The following is a 20058-nucleotide window of genomic DNA, read 5'->3' as shown; positions in this document are numbered from 1 at the left end:
CTCTCTACCCCAGCGAGTAACAGGGGAGCGCAGGGCTGAGAAAGCCTACGAAACCCTGAAGGTGCCTTTTAATGCAAACTGTAATTCCGTCACCGACGCCTCCAAACCCTTGGTGTTCGCGTAGTCCTTTGTGCCCGGCAAAGTAGCTAGCTGAAGGAATAACTGAGCGTTCAGGCTCTATGCTTGAGCTCCGGCAAAGGAGCCCAGGCCAGGGCACAGTCTTTTTCATTCTTGAAATGGCCTGTCTCTTGAATAGACAAGTATTTCATCCACTGGTGTCTTAATCCTGGTGAATACTGTCCATGTCTCCTGCCAAAGCAGTTTGCAAATCGATGATTCCCAAACAAGTGTATACCCTGTACTTAAATCAACACTATTAATGGAAATAAATTACATGATGAAGTGTGTGACTGGGGCACTTCAGTGACTACAGATTGCCCCTAGATAGGCCTATGATGTGACTTCCGGTTCTATTCCAAAAAGCGCAGGAACTTGCCAAAATTAGAGAAAAGATGAAATGTAACTACCTTTAGTGTGAAAACCTTATCAGTGCTCTGTATTGAAGTTCTGATGGGTGAAGAGATTCGGAGCGCAAGGAAAAGTAGAGGTTGAGGGTCATTAAAGACTAACTTGTATTAAACTATTGTCACTTTGCAGAGAACACCAGAATCTACATCTTGTAGCATTGAACTCACTTTTGAGTTTAAGACCTTTGTTCCTGTCTATTTCCTTGATGTCTTCACCAGGATATATTCCACTGGCAATTTGAACTCATCATGTGTGCAAACTGAACTCATCCCCGTGGTCACTAAACCAGTTTCGTCTCTTTTTCCTTTGTTACTTGTATCACCATCATTTAAATTTCCTAGTCTTCAAGCCTGACGGTTCTCTCTGAGTCCTCTAAAATAATCCACCAATTGGTATATCTATTTCAAGTCTTTCTCTGTGTTTTTCTATTCCATTTCACCTAAGACCACACTTGTTTTGGTTGGCACAACTTTATAACTCCCCAACCTTTGCAGCCTAGAAGCTTCCAGTCTGTCCTGCAATGTATTCATTTTACACATTGTTGCAGATGAATTAAGCAAGTTATACTCCCTTTCTCAAGAAGCCTTCAATTATTCCCCACTTCTACCAAAGTAAAGTTATGTCTCACTTTTCCCTTTCAATTAAAACTACCTTGCAGTCAGAGTGGACTTTGGGTTTTTTTAAATGAAGAAATTTTAATATAAAGGTTTACATCATGATAAATGATAAAGCTTATGAAATTTCCTTCTCTTGATGCATTCAGTCTTTGCTTTTTTTTTCTTTTATTCTGATTTATCTTGCCATCTTTCTCCTATGTGTTTCTTTTATTTATGTATTTTGGCAGTACTGGGGTTTGAACTCAGGGCCTCACACTTGCTAGGCCGGCACTCTACCACTTGAGCCACTCCACCAGCCCCTTTTTTGTGTTGGGTATTTTTGAGTTAGAGTCTCTGGAACTATCTCCCGGGGTTAGTTTGGAACCATGATCCTCCTGATTTCTACCTCCTCAGTAGCTAGGATTATAGGCATGAGTCACCAGTGCCCAGCTCCATCTCCTTTCTTCAAGAAATAATATCTTTTCAGATACTTGCAATCTAAAGTGCTCTGTTCTCTTTTGAATCCCCATCACACTTTACTGGTTCTTTATTTTGTCACTTGTGTTCACCCTTCTACTAAACAGAAGTCTGCAAACTTTTTCTGTCCAGGGCTAGATAGTAAATATTTTAGGTTTTGTGGGCCAAATAGTCTCTGTTGCAGTTACTCAACTATGCAACTATTCAACTCTACTAATGTAGCACAAAAGCAGAAGCAGACAATACGTCAAGATTGGGTGTGGCTGGAATTCTGATAAAACTTTATAGACCTTAAAATTCAACTTTCATATAATTTTTTTGTGTCATGAAATAGTATTCTCTTTTTAAACTAAAATTATAAAAGTAATTCTTAGCTCATGGCTGCAGAAAAATGGATGGCACACTAGATGTGACCAGTTGGCCATAGTTTGCTCAGCTCTGTACTTGGGCTGGTGTCATGGACAGTTGCACAGGTCTTGTACCTACAGGGGCCCCATGATTGGTGTAATGCCTTCATGTCACTATCTTGATATTTTTAAGAGTTTTTGAACAAAACATGCATTTTTGTTTTGTACAGGGTCTCAAAAGTTATGTACCTTGCTCCTGCTTGTAGAAGAATATAAAATCTTGACCAGGATACATATTTCTTACTTTTGTCAATGTTGGCACCTGGCATAATGCTTCACATAATAGGCGTTCAAGATGCATTTGGGGAAGATAGAGGCAGAGACTGAAATGATACATCTCCATGCTGCAGGGATCAGAAACTAGGAGTGAGAAGTAGTGTGTACTTTCCCTCGAAACCTCCAGGAGGAACCTGGCTTCTCAACACCTTCATTTTCTGACTTCTTGTCTCCAGAACCATGAGAAAATTAATTTCTGTTCTTTTCAGAAAAAAAGTACATAATAAAAACAAAAAAGATACATTTGCAGAATTTCCTGTACCTAAGGTAGTGTGGAATAGTGAAAAATGGAGTCAGAGTTCAGCCCCACCACTTGTTAGCTGCGTGGTGTTGGGCAATCCCATAGCCACATAGAGGTTTAGTTCTAACCAATGACTTGGGGGTAATAACATTTGCCTTACAGAACTGTTGTAAGATAAGGTAAAAAAAAAAGTAGTAAGGTCTCAGCCCCCAGGACAAGAAGAAACTTAAAGCTAGCTTAGAGAAAGTGAATTAAGCGTATACTAACCCACTTTTAAACCCTGGCTGTGGTTTCTTTCTTTTTTTTTTAAGGAATGCTTTTCCTTGCATTTGATTCCTTTCTTATTCAAGGCTGGGAGTATATAGCCATGGGTGCCTCTTCAGAGTGTGTTTTGTAGCATTGCAAATGTCCCCATGCAGGTGTCTTAAAATTATTTCATTTTTGTAACCCCTTATAAAAATGTGCATTGCCCCAGTGAACTAACTCTGTATCTCACTTTTTTTAAAATTCACCATCAAGAGCTATCCTAGTTGGTTTTCTTTTCCTTATTTAATGGTTTAAAATTTGAGTCCTGTTCAATTAAAAAAAAAAAGTGTACTCATCATAATTATTGCTGTATTTAACCTGAAGTGATATTTCTAATTTTTCATGCTATTTGCTTCCTTAAAAGTTTTACTTCAAATAACACCTATGCTTCCTTAGTTTAATTTCAGAAGTACACAAAATACAAACAAGTAGATTTCTTTAAAAAAAATTCCAAATTTATTATTTTCTTAGTTAACAGTTAGTGATTATCAGCATACAAAGAATCATACTATTTAACTTCCAACTGAACTTGGTCATCAGTAGCATTAATATTTATTAACCTAACGTGTTAGTGAATTATTTCCATTTAAAAATGAACAATATTGGACTAGTGGAGTGGCTCAAGCAGTAAGAGCACCTGCCTAGCAAGCATGAGGCCCTGAGTTCAAACTCCAGTGCCACCAAAAAAAGAAAAAGAAAAACAAATAAACAATATTGAAATTCAAGTCTTTCAAGGCCCTTTCTTGCTGGCTTTTCCCTTAGGGGTGTGTGTGTGTGTGCATGTGTGTGTACCTATGTATATGAATAAGTGTACATGTATATAGTGTATATGAATAGAGTGTATATGTATGCAGTATAGTATATGGCATATAAGTATGGTTCTTCACCTTTATAACAACCTTTGAGGCTGAAGTTGGAGGTTGAGAAGGATAAGAAGGCTGCTTATTGGATACAAAAAGAGGAAAAACCATGGCTTAACTTCCCAGTTTGTTTCATTCTGTTTCCTTGGTCAAAGATTGCATTCCAAAAGCTATGCACTTTCTTTATAGGTTCTATCACTTACTCACACAGGAGACTGGGTAAGAGTAGATTAGACCACTGTTATCATGGGAAAACAACTCAGAACTTAACTCCGCTATGGTAGTTTGTATATCTCTAAGATTGCTTTTTTGGGGAAACAATGTACTTATATGTAAGAAAAATGAAGCAGCCCAGCATGTTTTCTACTCTTTGTAATAACTATAACTGCTTGTTTGTCTCAAGATATACTTCAAATTTTCTGCCTGGACTGTAATTCAGCACTTGTGGGCTTGACCACCAAATCTACCTATACCACATTAAATAAATATAATAGTTCTATAATTTTGCTATTGCTAATGTCTATGATGTAAGAAACAGATTGTACTTTAAAATTCCCCGTTCTCAAGCCTTTGCTGAGAAAAACCATAAAATCAAAAATGACATTCCCAGAGCTATCATATAAATGAGTGTTAAAAGCAAAAAACTATCACAAAAAAGAACTTTATGAAATACCCTCTGTCATAAATTTTTCCAAAGCAATTTAAAGGGCTGGGACTATAACTCAGTAGAGTTGTGCTTGCCTAGCATGTGTGAGGCCCTGGGTTTCATCCCCAGCACCACAGAAAAAGAAGCAATTTTAACTAAGAAATCCTTCAAAACGGCAAACAAGTCGTTTTAGAATCTGGGCTGTTTCTCATACAAAAGACTAATATGAAAAAGATGCCCAAGGTTGGGGAGAAGGGTCAGGTATCCCCTGGGAATTTATCATTAAAGACAGTAATTATCTTCTGGTACTAGTTTCCCCCAAGTCCTGTGTATGAATCACATGCCTCAATAATAATTACCAAATTCCAAGAGATAGGTTTAATGACCCATTACACAGATGAGAAAGCTCAAGTTTAGAAAGCCGAATGGCTCAAGGCCACATATAAATACACGGCAGAGTTGCAATTTGTATCCAAGTTTATCGACTTTCTTTTGGCACCATGCTGCCTGTTTGTTCTTTTGAGAATACTGTTCTCTGAGTCACAAAAATCTCTTCTATTTTGTATTTATCTCAATCTTCGTCATTCTTCAAGACCCACTGGTTCTTAATAATCACTTATGCCACTCTTTGATACTTATGATGCATGGCCTAACTTGAAGTGCTTTTGTCTTCTCTCCATCTTTTGAGATCCTGGAGAACTGAAACTGTATCTTTATACATCTTTGTACCTACTGTGCTGCTGGCATGGTTTGTAAGAAATTAATGTAGTTTGGAGAGTCTTGCTAATCTTGTTAGATTTGCCCAAGCGATCGTAGCAGATTTGTTATTTAACCTGAGTTTCTGTTTTATTAACCAAAATGCATACGGCAGTAGCTACTATGTGGAGTTTTAAAAATGACCTTAAGCCAGGTGCTGGCCAGTGGCTCACGCCTGTAATCCTAGCTACTTGCGAGGCAAAAATCAGGAAGATCAAGGTTCAAAGCCAGCCCCTTGAAATAGTTTGTGAGACTATTCACAAATGAGGGCTGGTGGAGTGGTTCAAGGTGTAGGCCCTGAGTTCAAGCCCCAGTACTGCATAAAATAAAATAAAATAAAATAAAATACTTTAAAAAGGAGGCCAGGTATGGAGCATGGCCTAACATGTGCAAGGACTTGGGTTTGATCCCAGGCATGCAAAATTAAATAGAGGAAGTTTAGGCAGTAATGGTTAGGTGGACAGGCTCTGAAGTCAACTGTAAGTGTTTGAATACGGGCTTCGCTCATCTTGAGGAATTTACCTTTAGTGCTCGTTTTCCTCATGTAATATAAATAATATGAGGATTAAATAATGTAACTAGAACAATAAGCACAAAATAGCTATTGTCATGTAAAAGATGATAAATGTGGGTTCCTGTTACATCCTCTGGCATGATATCACTTTGTGCAACCAGTAAGAATTCAACAAATGTCTATTAAACTTTCACTTCCCTTTACAACTCAAGAATTGGTTATGTTCTGATGTTTCTCTGTGTTCTGAAGTTTCTCTCTCTCTCTCTCTTTCTCTTTCTTCCCTCTTTCTCTCTCTCTCTCTCCAGAGTCTTGCTGTGTAGTTTGCCTACCCTTGAACTTTCAATCGGCCCCCTTAGTTTCCTGCTCATGCTTTTCCTCCTTTCTCACTGGCTGCTCCTTCCTTCTCAGCCTCTCTTTGGATGTCCCTTCCTCCCCCTGACCTGTAAGGGTTGGAGTCCCTCAGATCTTAATCCTGGGCCCTTATCCTGGCTACTTTCTTCTGGGCAATTTTATAGTCTCTGTCCTGACTGCGTGTAATCAAAAAGCCAGTGACTCACAACTATAAGCAACTTATCTTTGACAAAGGAGCTAAAAATATACGATGGAGAAATAGCAGCCTCTTCAACAAAAACTGCTGGGAAAACTGGTTAACAGTCTGCAAAAAACTGAAACTAGATCCATGTATATCACCCTATACCAAGATTAACTCAAAATGGATCAAGGATCTTAATATCAGACCCCAAACTCTTAAGTTGATACAAGAAAGAGTAGGAAATACTCTGGAGTTAGTAGGTATAGGTAAGAACTTTCTCAATGAAACCCCAGCAGCACAGCAACTAAGAGATAGCATAGATAAATGGGACCTCATAAAACTAAAAAGCTTCTGTTCATCAAAAGAAATGGTCTCTAAACTGAAGAGAACACCCACAGAGTGGGAGAAAATATTTGCCAGCTATACATCAGACAAAGGACTGATAACCAGAATATATAGGGAACTTAAAAAACTAAATTCTCCCAAAACTAATGAACCAATAAAGAAATGGGCACGTGAACTAAACAGAACTTTCTCAAAAGAAGAAATTCAAATGGCCAGAAAACACATGAAAAAATGCTCACCATCTCTAGCAATAAAGGAAATGCAAATTAAAGCCACGCTAAGATTCCACCTCACCCCTGTTAGAATAGCCATCATCAGCAACACCACCAACAACAGGTGTTGGCGAGGATGCGGGGAAAAAGGAACCCTCTTAACACTGTTGGTGGGAATGTAGACTAGTACAACCACTCTGGAAAAAAATTTGGAGGCTACTTAAAAAGCTGGACATCGATCTACCGTTTGATCCAGCAATACCACTCTTGGGGATATACCCAAAAGACTGTTACTCCAGAGGCACCTGCACATCCATGTTTATTGCGGCACTATTCACAATAGCCAAGTTATGGAAACAGCCAAGATGCCCCAGCACTGACGAATGGACTAAGAAAATGTGGTATCTATACACAATGGAATTTTATGCAGCCATGAAGAAGAACGAAATGTTATCATTCGCTGGTAAATGGATGGAATTGGAGAACATCATTCTGAGTGAGGTTAGCCTGGCCCAAAAGACCAAAAATCGTATGTTCTCCCTCATATGTGGACATTAGATCAAGGGCAAACACAACAAGGGGATTGGACTATGAGCACATGATAAAAGCGTGAGCACACAAGGGAGGGGTGAGGATAGGTAAGACACCTAAAAAACTAGCTAGCATTTGTTGCCCTTAACGCAGAGAAACTAAAGCAGATACCTTAAAGCAACTGAGGCCAATAGGAAAAGGGGAACAGGTACTAGAGAAAAGGTGAGATCAAAAAGAATTAACCTAGAAGGTAACACCCACGCACAGGAAATCAATGTGAGTCAATGCCCTGTATAGCTATCCTTATCTCAACCAGCAAAAACCCTTGTTCCTTCCTATTATTGCTTATACTCTCTCTACAACAAAATTATAAATAAGGGCAAAATAGTTTCTGCTGGGTATTGGGGGGGAGAGAGGGAGGGGGCGGAGTGGGTGGTAAGGGAGGGGGTGGGGGCAGGAGGGAGAAATGAACCAAGCCTTGTATGCACATATGAATAATAAAAGAAAAATGAAAAAAAAAAAAAAAGCCAGTGACTCCTAGCTTCCCAGATGCACAGCCAACTGCCTCCTGGAGAGCTGGTCCTTCAGGAATCCTCCTGCCCTCTGCCTTACTCCACATAGCAAGTCCTGCAAATTCCTCTGGCATCTCCCTCCAAAAATCACTTAAATGTGACTACTTTTCTCAATTTCTGGGGTTTGATTATGTACCTTCACTTTTGTCACACTTTCCATTCATTCTCTAAGTCTTGATTTTTTTTTTTTTTTTTTTTTTTGCTTCATACCTGGCTTCCTTTTTAAAGTCTTTTTATTTATTTATTTTTGTAGTACTGAGGTTTGAACTCAGGACCTACACTTTGAGCCACTCTGCCAGTCCTTTTGTGATTTTTTTTCCCAAAAAAGCCTGGGCTGGCTTTGAGCTGTGGTCCTCCTAATCTCTGCCTTACTGAGTAGCTAGGATTACAGGTATGAGCCACTGGTGCTGGCATTGATTTTTATTTTATTTTATTTTTGTCAGTACTAGAATTTGAACTTAGGTCCTCATGCTTGCTAGGCATTTGAGCCATACACAGCCCTTTTTTTGCTTTTGTTATTTTTTTAGATAGAGTCTCACATTTTTGCTTGGGGCTGGCCTCAGATCTCAATCCTTCTACCTATGCCTGCCTCCCATGAGGTTGGAATTATAGATGTACACCTCCACACTGGCTTGCTGATTGAAATGGGGGTCTTGCTAACTTTTTGCTCAGGCTGGCCTCAAATCTTGATCCTCCTGATGACTTTCCAAGTAGCTGGGATTATAGGCATGCACCACTACACCCAGCTCTAGTCTTAATTTTTAAAATAAATTTTTATTGTAGAAAATTTCAAATGTAAAAACATAATGAATCACTTCTTTTTCTTTCAGTTCTAGGGATTGAACTAGGGCCTTGCACATGCAAGGCCCATCCACTCCTTAGTCCATTTTAACATTGAACTTCACTTCACTAATCTTATTTCATCTCTCCCCTCCTTTCCCCCCATAATTGGAGTAGTTTAAAGGGCATCTAGTGCGTCATTTCGTTTCACCTGTAAGTAATTCAGCATGCATTTCCCACAGATAAGAACACTTAAAAAGTGTAACCTCAAGCTGGGTACAGTGGTACATGCCTGTAATCCTAGCTACTCGGGAGACTGAAGTGGCAGGATTGTGAGTTTCAGGCCAGCCTGAGCGACATAGCAAGAGCCCATCTCAAAACAAGCAAATAAAAAATGCAACTGCGATGCCATGATGACATCTAACAAAATTAAAGATGATTCCTTAATACAAATCAATACCCAGTCCATCTTTTAAATTTCTTGATTGTGTCAAAGATAACTTTTACTGTTGGTTTGTTTAATTCATGATCCAAACAAGTCCAAGCTTTGCATTAATCATTGTGCCTCTTAAATCTCTTTTAATCTCTACTCTCTTTGTTAAGTACATGTGTTTTTTCTTTTGTGATGTGTCTTTCCTTATTTCCAGCTTCTGTATAAATGCTACCACTGTAGCTCAATATCTTCATAAGCATTCTGTGACAAAAATCCTATGGCTTTTATACTACATATACTGTACTACATCTGTACATGCAAGCCTGAGAAAGGGCCTCCCCCATATATATATTTATATATACTCATATATATATATATATATATATATATATAGTTTTATATATGTAGTTATATACATAGTTATATTATGTGAAGGAAATATGGAAGGTAAATTGAAAATTATTTTTCATTGAGCTCCAAATCCAGACAAGAAGTACATTAGTTATTAAACTATTGCTGTATGCTAGGAAATTATCTTATTTGATCCTTTAAAAAGCCATTGAATTGAGAATTGAACTCAGGGGGTTGAAGTTGCCAAGTGCTCTGCCTTTTGTTTTTGGTTTGTTTTTCGGATAGGCTCCCCTGTTTTTGTGTAGGTCAGTCCCAGATTGCAATTCTTCTACCTCTGCTCCTGCATAGCTGGTATTACAGACATGCATCACCACACCCAGCACCTTGAGTTGGGAAATTTTAGCCCAAATAAATTGAGGAACGCTAAGTTAGAAACATGAGGCAAAAGCCTAGCTCTTTCTGGGAGACTCGTGGTTTTTCCATCTGGCATCGATGCTGTAGAAATGAAGAATGTAGTCAAGTAATGAAAGATGGTTCAAGCAGGGGAAAAAAACTACCAAAGGGCAATTTTGGTAGATGCTTTATCTGATTAAAAAAAAAAAGACTGCTATCTTTGTACACTGGGGGAGTGGACTATCTTGGCTTACAGTGAATGTATTTGAGAAAACAGCTACTCAGTGGGATGTTAATAAGAGCTTCAGAGATTTTAACAGTGGACATCTGAGGGGACATATTTTAGTGCCCTGCTTGAGCTGATACTGTCCATTACTCTTTTCTTTTTAAAATTACATCCTTTTACTTTTTTTTAGGCTGACTGTGCCGTCACTAATGTGTTTACACATTTCCTTCCTGCTTCGCAGCAGACCTCAGAACCACAATTCTTTTTTTCACTAGGATCCTTTTCCTTTCTAACTGTCTTTATCTAAATTCTCCAGTAGTTGTCACATCCTTATTGCCTAAAAAACCCAAAACACAAAAAAACCACATATCAAAAGATAATGTTAGCCAGGGGAGGAAATACGCTAAAAATATATTTGGCCTGAAAAATTCTATTGGGTTCATGAGTCTCCCTGTATGTACAACTACCCAACTGTGAACCACTCCAGCCACCTCCAACTGTTCTCCAGGACACTAGCTTCACAGATAAGGATCTCCCTAGATAATTGTAATTCCATAAGTGCTTCACAAATGAAGCTGTCCACAGCAAACAAAAAGTGAAGAATAACTGGCCAATAGCAAACCAAGAAAAGTATTTTGGTTAATGTGTATATACTAAACAGAATTCAGTACAAAGACTAGAACAGATATTTTTCCTCCCATATTCACATTAGCCAAAGGTGGAAGCAACCTGGATGCCCAGTAGTGGATGAATATTATCCAGCCTTAAAAAGGAAGGAAATTCTAGCCGGGTGCTGGTGGCTCACGCCTGTAATCCTAGCTACTCAGGAGGCAGCGATCAGGAGGATTGCAGTTCCAGGCCAGCCTGGGGAAAAACCCTAATCGAGAGACCCTAATCCTGAAAAACATTTCACAAAAATAGGGCTGGTAGAGTAGCTCAAAGTGAAGGTCCTGAGTTCAAGCCCCAGTACTGGGGAAAAAAAAAAAAAAGGAAGGGAATTCTGACTCATGCTACAACATGGATAAACCCTGAAGAATTATGCTAAATGAAATAGGCCATCCACAAAAATGGAGAAATAGTGTATGATTCCACTTAATAGAGGTACCTAGAGTGGTCAAATTCATAGAAAAAAAAGCAGGATGATTACAAAGGACTGTGATATAATGGAAGTTAGTGTTTAATGGGAACAGAGTTTTGGGAAGATTAAAAAGTTCTGAAGATGGATGATGGTGATGGTTGTATAACAGTATGAATGTACTTAATACCTCAAACTATATTTTTTTGGGTTAAATTAGTAAATTTTATATTATGTGTATCTTACCACAATTAAAAAAAAATGTCTCAGTTAAGAATTTGGGCTCTGGGTCAGAAAGCCTGGATTTGAATGCTGACTCCGTAACTTACCTGTGAGAACCCCCACTATTTCCACATGTTAAGTTTTAGTTTCTCCACCTAAAAAAGGGTGGGGGGACAAAGCTGAGCTGGGCATGGTGACATGCCTATAATCCAGTACTCAGGAGGCTGAGGCAGAAGGATCTCAAATTTGAGACCAGCCTGGGCTACATAGAGAGACCCTGTCTCAAAAAAAAGGGATGGGTGGGGGAAAGCACAAGAATAGTACCCATCTCGCTGGATTGTGAAGCCAAAATTAAACAATGCACTTAAATTTCACACGGCCTTGCATCTCAATAAATGTTAATCCACTCTGATTTTATTAACATTTATTTACACATAAACTCAATTTTCAAGGTTAATCTGCAGATTTTACCACGGGGTTTTCAGGAATCCAGTCCATATTTAAATTTCTTAGTTATGTGGTTTCCAAAGGTGATTTCTGTGTCTACAGTGGCTACAAAGGTAGCTCACCCTGACTTACTGCTGAATAACATGGAATTCTGGTGAGTTTGTGAAGTTTAATGGAAAGAGCAAAGGTATTAGAAAAAATTATAAAAGTATTCCTTTATGTTTACTTAATGAACTGTCCAAAAACAAGTAGCAAGAAAAACCATACTGATTTGTGAAAATTTGGGAACTAAATTTTTAATTGTTTGGTAATATAGCTGCACAGTCCAATAGATATTCTCTAAGTTGTAACTTGGAGAAGTTCCTGTATCCTAGATTGTGCTTTTTAGAATGTAGGCAGTGAGCATGAGTCTCCTGACTTGAATAATTACAGAATAATAATTGTGGAATGTCTCAACATTCATAATCCTGGGAATCTGCATATTAAGTTTGATTCCTTTTTGTTTTGGTGGGACTGGGGTTTGAACTCAGGGCTTGTGCTTGCAAAGCAGGCACTCTACCACTTCAGCCACACATCCAGTCCGTTTTGCTCTGATTATTTTGGAGATAGGGTCTCTTGAATATTTGCCCAGGCTGGCCTTGACCTTGATCCTCCTGATCTCTGCATCCCAAGTAACTAGGATTACAGACGTAAGTCACAGGCACCCAGCAAGTCTGGTTCCTTTTGAGAATCCTTTTGTGTGTGAGAAAGGATAGAAAGAAGTGTAAAGTTGCTGCCGTTTTGAAAAGGGTTAAGCCAAATGACACAGGGAGTCAGTGTGCCAGCCTTTCTACAAATGAAACCCTCAGTCCTTCAAGGTTGCCACTGTCATCGACTCAGTTCTAAAGAGGATGAAACAGACTTGCTGTATGTGTGGTGAGCTAGAATTTGAAGAGAGGTTGACTTGATCCCAAAGCCTGTGCTCCTCCTCTTAAACCACATGCCCCCAACCAGGACTTCTTGCCACATTGCTAGTAGTGCTGGTCACTTTTGGGACTGCTCCATATTCTGAAGTCACTCTTTGCAGCTACTGCTGTCACTGTTGTGAGGTAAAGGTAGCTTTTTGCTCTCCAGCCTGCTCTCTGCTAAGAGAAATAAACTGCAGCTGAGAGGAAGGGAATCATAGGAGCCCATTGAGGACCCATACTCAGAAATATTCCTCCTTTTCTCTTGTCTACCTTAAAATGGTACTGTTCAACCTTTCCTGGTTTAGAAAATAAAAGTGCCATTGTCTTCAGAAGTCCCCTGCTATGGTGTGCACATACTACTTGAGAGTAAGAAGGAGGGGCTGAGAGTTGGTCAGATAAGCTAGATTGTCACCTGGGAGGCCTAGAAAGACTATCCCAGAGAAGACACAGTAAGTGTCACCAGTGCTTACTGAGGGCTTGGGGAATCCAGCAGATCTGGACAGAGGTCATGAAATCTGCGTAGCAATAGAACAGGCTGCAGGTCCCGGACAGATAGAGCAAGACTCAGTCATGGCTGAGAGATGGCTTGTTGCAAGTCACAGACACCAACATGAGCTACCTTAAGCAGAATGGGAATGTGTTAGATGGATACTGAGGTATCTCAGGGAACCATGGGACCAGCCAGCTTGCAGGAAGGAAAGAGCCACAGCAAGTCCTAGACCTGCGGTGGCAGCTGATGGAGGTCCCAGCCCATGGCCATGCAGTAATCAGACTTGGCTTCCAGTTTCAGTGTTTCTCAAGCTCCAGTAAGAGTGAGAACATGATATGCCCAGTTTAGTTTATTGCTCACTGTTGGCTGACTCAGCAGTGGCTGTGAGTGAGGAGGGGCAGAGAGGACAATAGGAAGTTCATACAACAGGAACAGGAATCTCTCTGTAAGCACACCGGTCAGTTTCAGAGAAGAGGGGATAGAGCAACACTGTATTAGACAGCTGCCATGTACCTCCATGGAAACAAATCTCGATTGGGGGGTGGTCTCCTACTGATTGGAGACAGTATAGCAGCGTGGCTAGAAGTAATCCTTTGGAGCTAGGATGCTTGAGCCCAGATCCCAATTTTGCTACTTCCTGGGCCACTTAAGTATGCTGTGTGTCTTCTGCTCATCTCTAGATGTTGATAGTACCTATCCTGTGAGACTAGTAAGGTTTAATGAATTAATACCAACAAAGAGCTTAAAACATTGACAGTATGCCTTTGATAAATAACTATTTTTTTCTGGCCTTCGGGCATCATATTTACTGAAGTCGTCAAATGGGTCCACCTCACTCAAAAAACACCTAGGAGAACCTTTATACCGTGAGATTTTATGAAAGAACAGGGAGAACAATCAGATAAACATTTTCTTATGAAATGCCTCTTTAATTAACTTAAGCATAAATATAGATGTAACAAATTTAGAAATATGTGGACATAAAACTATTAAGAAGTAAAGCAAAGAAATAAGGAGAAAAATTTAAAAATACAATATAATACCAAAGAACAATCCATAAAAGAGATAAATTTGACTTCATCAAATTTTAAAACTTTTGCTCTTCAAAAGGCACAATTAAGGTAATGAAAAGACAAAGATCTGATGAAGAGAAACTATCTGATGAAGGATTTGTATCCAGAAAACAAAAACAAAAACAAAAAAACCCATAATTCAATAGTAAGAAGACAAAACACCTGATCAAAAAACAGGCAGAATTAAAACTAGGCAGAAGTCTTGAAAGACATCTCACAAAATAAGCTGTATGAATGGCTAATAAACACATGAAAAGGCCAGGTTCAAGCCTGTAATCCTAGCTACTCCAGAGGCCAAGATTGGGAAGATCAAGGTTCAAGGTCAACCCAGGTGAAAAGTTCATGAAACCCCTATCTCAATCAATAGCTGTATGTGGCAAGGCACACCTGTCATTCCTAATGTGCTATGTGGGGAAGCACAAATAGGACAGGAGTCTAGACCTGCCAGGAAAAAGAGTTGGGAGCATGGCTCAAGTGGAAGATTGCCTGCCTAACAAGCACAAGGCCCTGAGTTCAACCAATCAACCAACCAATCAGCCAACCCATGAAAAGATGCTTCCCAGGGCTGGAGGAGTGGCTAAAGTGATAGAGCACCAACTTAGCAATTTCAAACCCAGAGCTCAAACCCCAGTACTGCAAGAAACAAAAAACAAAACAAAAAAAGCTTCACAACATTGATATCAGAAACACAAATTGAAAATCAGAATGAGATACCAATTCACTCACTATAAACTCACTAGAGTTACTGTTGTCCAAAAGACTGCACCACATGCAGGAGCTATGGTGAAACTGGAGTGCATAAACATTACTGATAAGATGCAAAATGATATACCTACTTTAGCAAATGGTTTGGCAAGATCTTTAAAAGTTAAATATGAATCAGGTGTGGTGGTTCATACCTGTAATTCTTCCAGCACTTGGGAAGCTGAGGCAGCAGGATCTTGAGTTTGGGCCATCCTGGGCTACATAGTGAAACCCTGTCTCAAAAAAACCAAGGACTGGGGATGTAGCTCAGTGATAGCTTGCTTTTATAAATCTGTTACTTGCAAAAAAAAAAAAAAAAAAGAATTAAACATAAATTTAGCACATGACCCAGCATGTGCTGGGTGATACCTAGATATCACCCAAAAGAAACAACAACATATATGCTGACACAAAGTATGCATAAACATGTTTATAAAAGCATTATTCACAGCGGCTAAAAAATGGACACAATCCAAATGACCGTTGACTAGCTGAACAAAATGTGGTATTATACAATGAAATACTCTTTAGCAATAAGAAAAAAACTATACTTGTACGTGCACACGCACATATGACATAAGTGAGTCTCAAAAATAATATGCAGAATAAAAGAAAGACACAAATGGCTGTCATGCATGATGCTATTTGTATGAGTTTTCTAGAAAAGGCAACTACAGAGACAGAAAACAGAGCTGTAATTGCCTGGTGCTAGGGATAAGAGGGGAGAGTGATCACAAATGGGAAGATTTGGGGGATGATAGGTCTGAACACTGGACTGTAGTGACAGTTGAAAAGTCACACAGATTTACTAAAATCGTTGAAACGTCTATGTAATAGGTGAATTTTATGGTACATAAATTATACCTTAAAAAATTACCTGTCTTCTATTTTGATCTTTTTGATTGAGTTATCAGAAGATATCTTTCTTAGTCTAACACTATTTGTGAGTGTATATGCATGTGTGATGCTGTGGATCAAACCCAGGGTCTTGCACATGATAGGAGAAAGCACTCTACCTCTGAGCTACATCCTCAGGCTGAGAGTCAACTTTCTTCTCTCTCTTTTTTTTTTTCCCCCTTTGGTGGGACTGGGGTTTTGATCTCAGGACTTCGAACCTGCAAAGCAGGCACTCTACCACTTGAGCTACACCTCCAGTCCATTTTGCTCTGTTATCTTGGAGACAGAATCTTGCAAACTATTTGCCTGGGCTGACCTTGAACCACAATCCTCCAGATTTCAGCTTCCCAAATAGCTAGGATTACAGGCATGAGTCACTGGAGCCCAGAGAAAGTCACTTTCTTTAACAGGGTAATAATAATAACCCTATAATGTATAGACAATGGAGTCTAAGAGTGCTCTACTCTGCGATTTTAGGTAAGGAGTCTTTATGAAGTGTATTTATTAACTCTAGCTGTTCCCAATCCTGTTTGGTATTGCACAGATCCAAGCATTACTGGAATGTGAAAAACCTCTTTCCAAGAAATTCACCAGTGCTGATTTCTACAGCTGCCTATTAATATGCAGGAATTTCTTTTCTCTGCCTTCAAGGTGTCATACTGTCCTAACTTTGACAGGAAGAAAACAACTTTCAGGTTGAGAGCCACATCAAAAAACCTTCTCCTGTTTAAAAAAAAAGAAAATCATTTACTTGGTAGATACTTCCTGTGTCAAACTACTGAATGCTCCCCCTGACTGCAGCCACCTGGCGATTTGTTGTTTTTTTATGCATACGTGTTAATATAAGACAGCTGGAAGGAACAACCCTCATTCATTTACATAATCATCCATCTGTCCGTCTGTCCATCCATCCATCCAACATCCAACAATATTTCTTGAGTATACATTCTGTATCATACACTAAGCTAGATTTCAAAGATGCAACAATAAGTGAGAAAGGCATGGTCTCCATTCTCACAGAACTTACCTTCTTTTTCCAATGACATACATACAGATCAGTAGTGAAGACACATTTTTCTACTTTCTAGGTTTTCCTGACTCATCTAGTGACTGCCCTGGTGACAGCACAGGTGACAGGGTGACCAAATGATAGATCTGATAGTGGAGACAAGTTTCTTTCAGGTGCTGGTAGTGGTTTTGGTTCATTAGCAATGATTGTTTTGTTAAATTTCTGAAAGAACAAGCTTTTAAGCAGCTCCTTCTTTAATAACAAGTGTGAAAGTCTCAGCAGAGGCCACAGAATTTTGGTGGTGGTAGCAGTGGCTCTGTCATTGTCAGTGGTGCCCCTAGCACCTCTGAAAATTAAATAGACGTCAATGACAAGTAATAAGTTGTCTTTTTATGAAAAGGTACCTCCTGAACTTGCTTAGAAATGCCTCAATTCTGTAATGTAGAGCACTTTTGTACCATTTCTTGTACTTCCAACAAATGAGAATTGTTTCTTAATGATTTTGCATTTCTGTGATTCCACAGTGGATCAAGATTGCTTTTTACTTTTGCAGTATTTTCAGCTTGGTGGTAACTAGGCAATGACATTAAGTAACATTGTTTTCAGAAAGGAAAATTAAAAATAATGCATCCAGTTGAGACTCTACAGAGAAAAGAAGACAGTAAGTAATTAGCTAATTTATAACTAAGACCAAAAGATACACCTCCAATCCTTACTTTTGCACAAAACAATAAAAATGGGAACAGTACTTCAGCTAATTTAAGTAAATTAAAATGTCCCAGGAACACTATTTGCTAGATAGCCTGTCTAGCCTGAACTGACTGTGCATATAATGGAGTCCAAAACATCTGAAGTTACCTAATTTGCAGAATACCACATGGTGTGATGTAATTAACTGCATCCATTACAAGAGACTGCTATGGTATCTCCTTTCCTCCTGCCCGCCTGGAGAATCCTCCCATTGATCGCACTTCCTGTGAGGTCAGGAATGAGAAGTACATGGCAGACATGTTCCTGCCCAAAGCACTACTACTTACCTGTTCTGTCACTCTTCATAGCCCAGCTATGGCCTCGGCATCCTTAGCAGCTCCGCATTCCAGGTCCTACTACAAATCGGTTGGAATTAACCGATAAAACCTACTTGGCATTTGTGGATTCGGGGATTAACACAGACACATGTACTTTAAAGGCTTTTGGGAAAGGCAAAGATGGTCCCTGGCAAGGAAAAGAATGCCTTGACCAGCAGGAAGAATTCTTTCTTGTTTATTTATTTTAAATCAGATTAATACCTGGTCCTAAAGAATCTGAGCAGAGTTTATGTTAGAGGAAGTCAAGAATGGTAGTGACCATGTCTGGAGCCTGGAGGTGAGGGTGAGGCAGCTCAGAGGAGTGGGAGATGGGAGGAAACAAACCCAACCTTGACTTTTTCACAGTTCACTGGGGTCATGATGTTCCAACCTGGCTGCCTTCTTTGTGCTAGAGGAAAAGTTTGGCGGAGAATGACTCAGAATGGGGGCTACTGAGTCACCTGTCACTTCTGGAATTACCTGGACTTTTTTGGAAGTCTTACACCAACTTCTAGTTAGGGCAGCACAGCTCCACCTTCCTTGAGAAAACTGACATTTTGCTTGAGGCAAATCTGAGTAACATCAAACATCCCTGGCCTGCTAACAGAAATAAAGCTTTTATTGACCTCAGAGGCTGTGAGGTTTGTGGCTTTACAATGAATGGCCCAAGGTCATGTATGTAGTCAGCCAAAACTGAGAACTTCCACTTAAAGTTCTTTGATAAAGTTAATGATGGGGGCTACTTTTTATTGGCCCATTTAATGAAGGGACAAAAACTTGTGGCTGGTGGAGTGGCTCAAGTGGTAGAGCACCTGCTTAGTAAGCATGAGGCCCTGAATTCAAATCCCAGTACCACCAAAAAAAGAAGAAAAGAAAAAGAAAGATGGAATTCAAAAACCTTGCAAACTGCCACTTTCTCATTTGACTGTTTGCAAATTTTGTTATTTTTCTATTTACTTATCTGTAAAGTAGAATAATTTTTTTTTTGGCGATACTGGGGTTTGAACTCAGGGCTTTACACTTTCTAAACAGGTGCTCTACCATTTGGACTATGACCCCAGTCCTTTTTGCTTTAGTTATTTTTTGAACAGGGCCTTGCATTGATGCTGGTGCCACCTGGATCACAATCCTCCTATTTACGTTTCCCCTTTAGCTAGATGACAGGTGTAATACCACACACATATTTTTTATTAGTTTATGTGAGATATCACAAACTTTTTGCCTTGAACCTCGATCCTCTTGATCTTTGCATTCCAAGAATTGCAGGCATGAGCCTCTGTACACTGCAGAATAATTCTTTAAGTTTTTTTGCCATACTGGGCCTTGAGCACAGGGTCTACACCTTGAGCCCCCCACCAGCCTTTTTTTTTTTTTTTTTGTGAAGGTCTTTTTGAGATGGGGGTCTTACAAACTATTTACCCTGGCTGGCTTCAAACCTTGATCCTCATGATCTCTTCCTTCTGAGTAGCTAGGATTACAGGTGTGAGCCACTGGTACCCGGCTAAGATATTTTTATTAGCATATATTCATTATAAGAATGGTGGATTTCCTTATGACATTTTCATACATGCATATGACATACTTTGATCACATTCCCCTCCCATTATCCCATTTCCCCTCCCTCATCCCCTTTCTTTTCTCTAATAGTCCCCCTTCTACTTTTGTGATCTTTCCCCTCCCCAGATTCCACGTGAGAGAAAACATGCCATAATTGTCTTTCTGAATTTGATTTATGTTACTTAAGATGATGGAGAGATGACGCTCTCCATCATCTTAAGTAACATATCAATTTGTCTTCTTTATGGCTGAATAATACTCCATTATGTATATATACTATCTCTTTTTTTTAATCTATTCTTTCATTGATAGGCACCTAGACTGATTCCATGACTTGCCTATTGAGAGAATAATTCTTTTTTAAAAAAGAAAAATGGGGCTGAGGGTGTAGCTTAGTGGTAGAGCACTTGCCTAGCATGTACAAGGTCCTAGATTTGATCCCCTAGCCCTATAAAACAACAAAAACAAAGAGAAAAAGGAAAATGATAGCAAAATCTATTGGACATTCGTTGTGTTGAAGGCTGATCCTGGTGAGTAATCGAAGATGG

Source organism: Castor canadensis, chromosome 8 (assembly GCF_047511655.1).
Source record: "Castor canadensis chromosome 8, mCasCan1.hap1v2, whole genome shotgun sequence".
Taxonomy (NCBI): domain Eukaryota; kingdom Metazoa; phylum Chordata; class Mammalia; order Rodentia; family Castoridae; genus Castor; species Castor canadensis.
Note: the sequence above shows the minus strand (reverse complement) of the source record.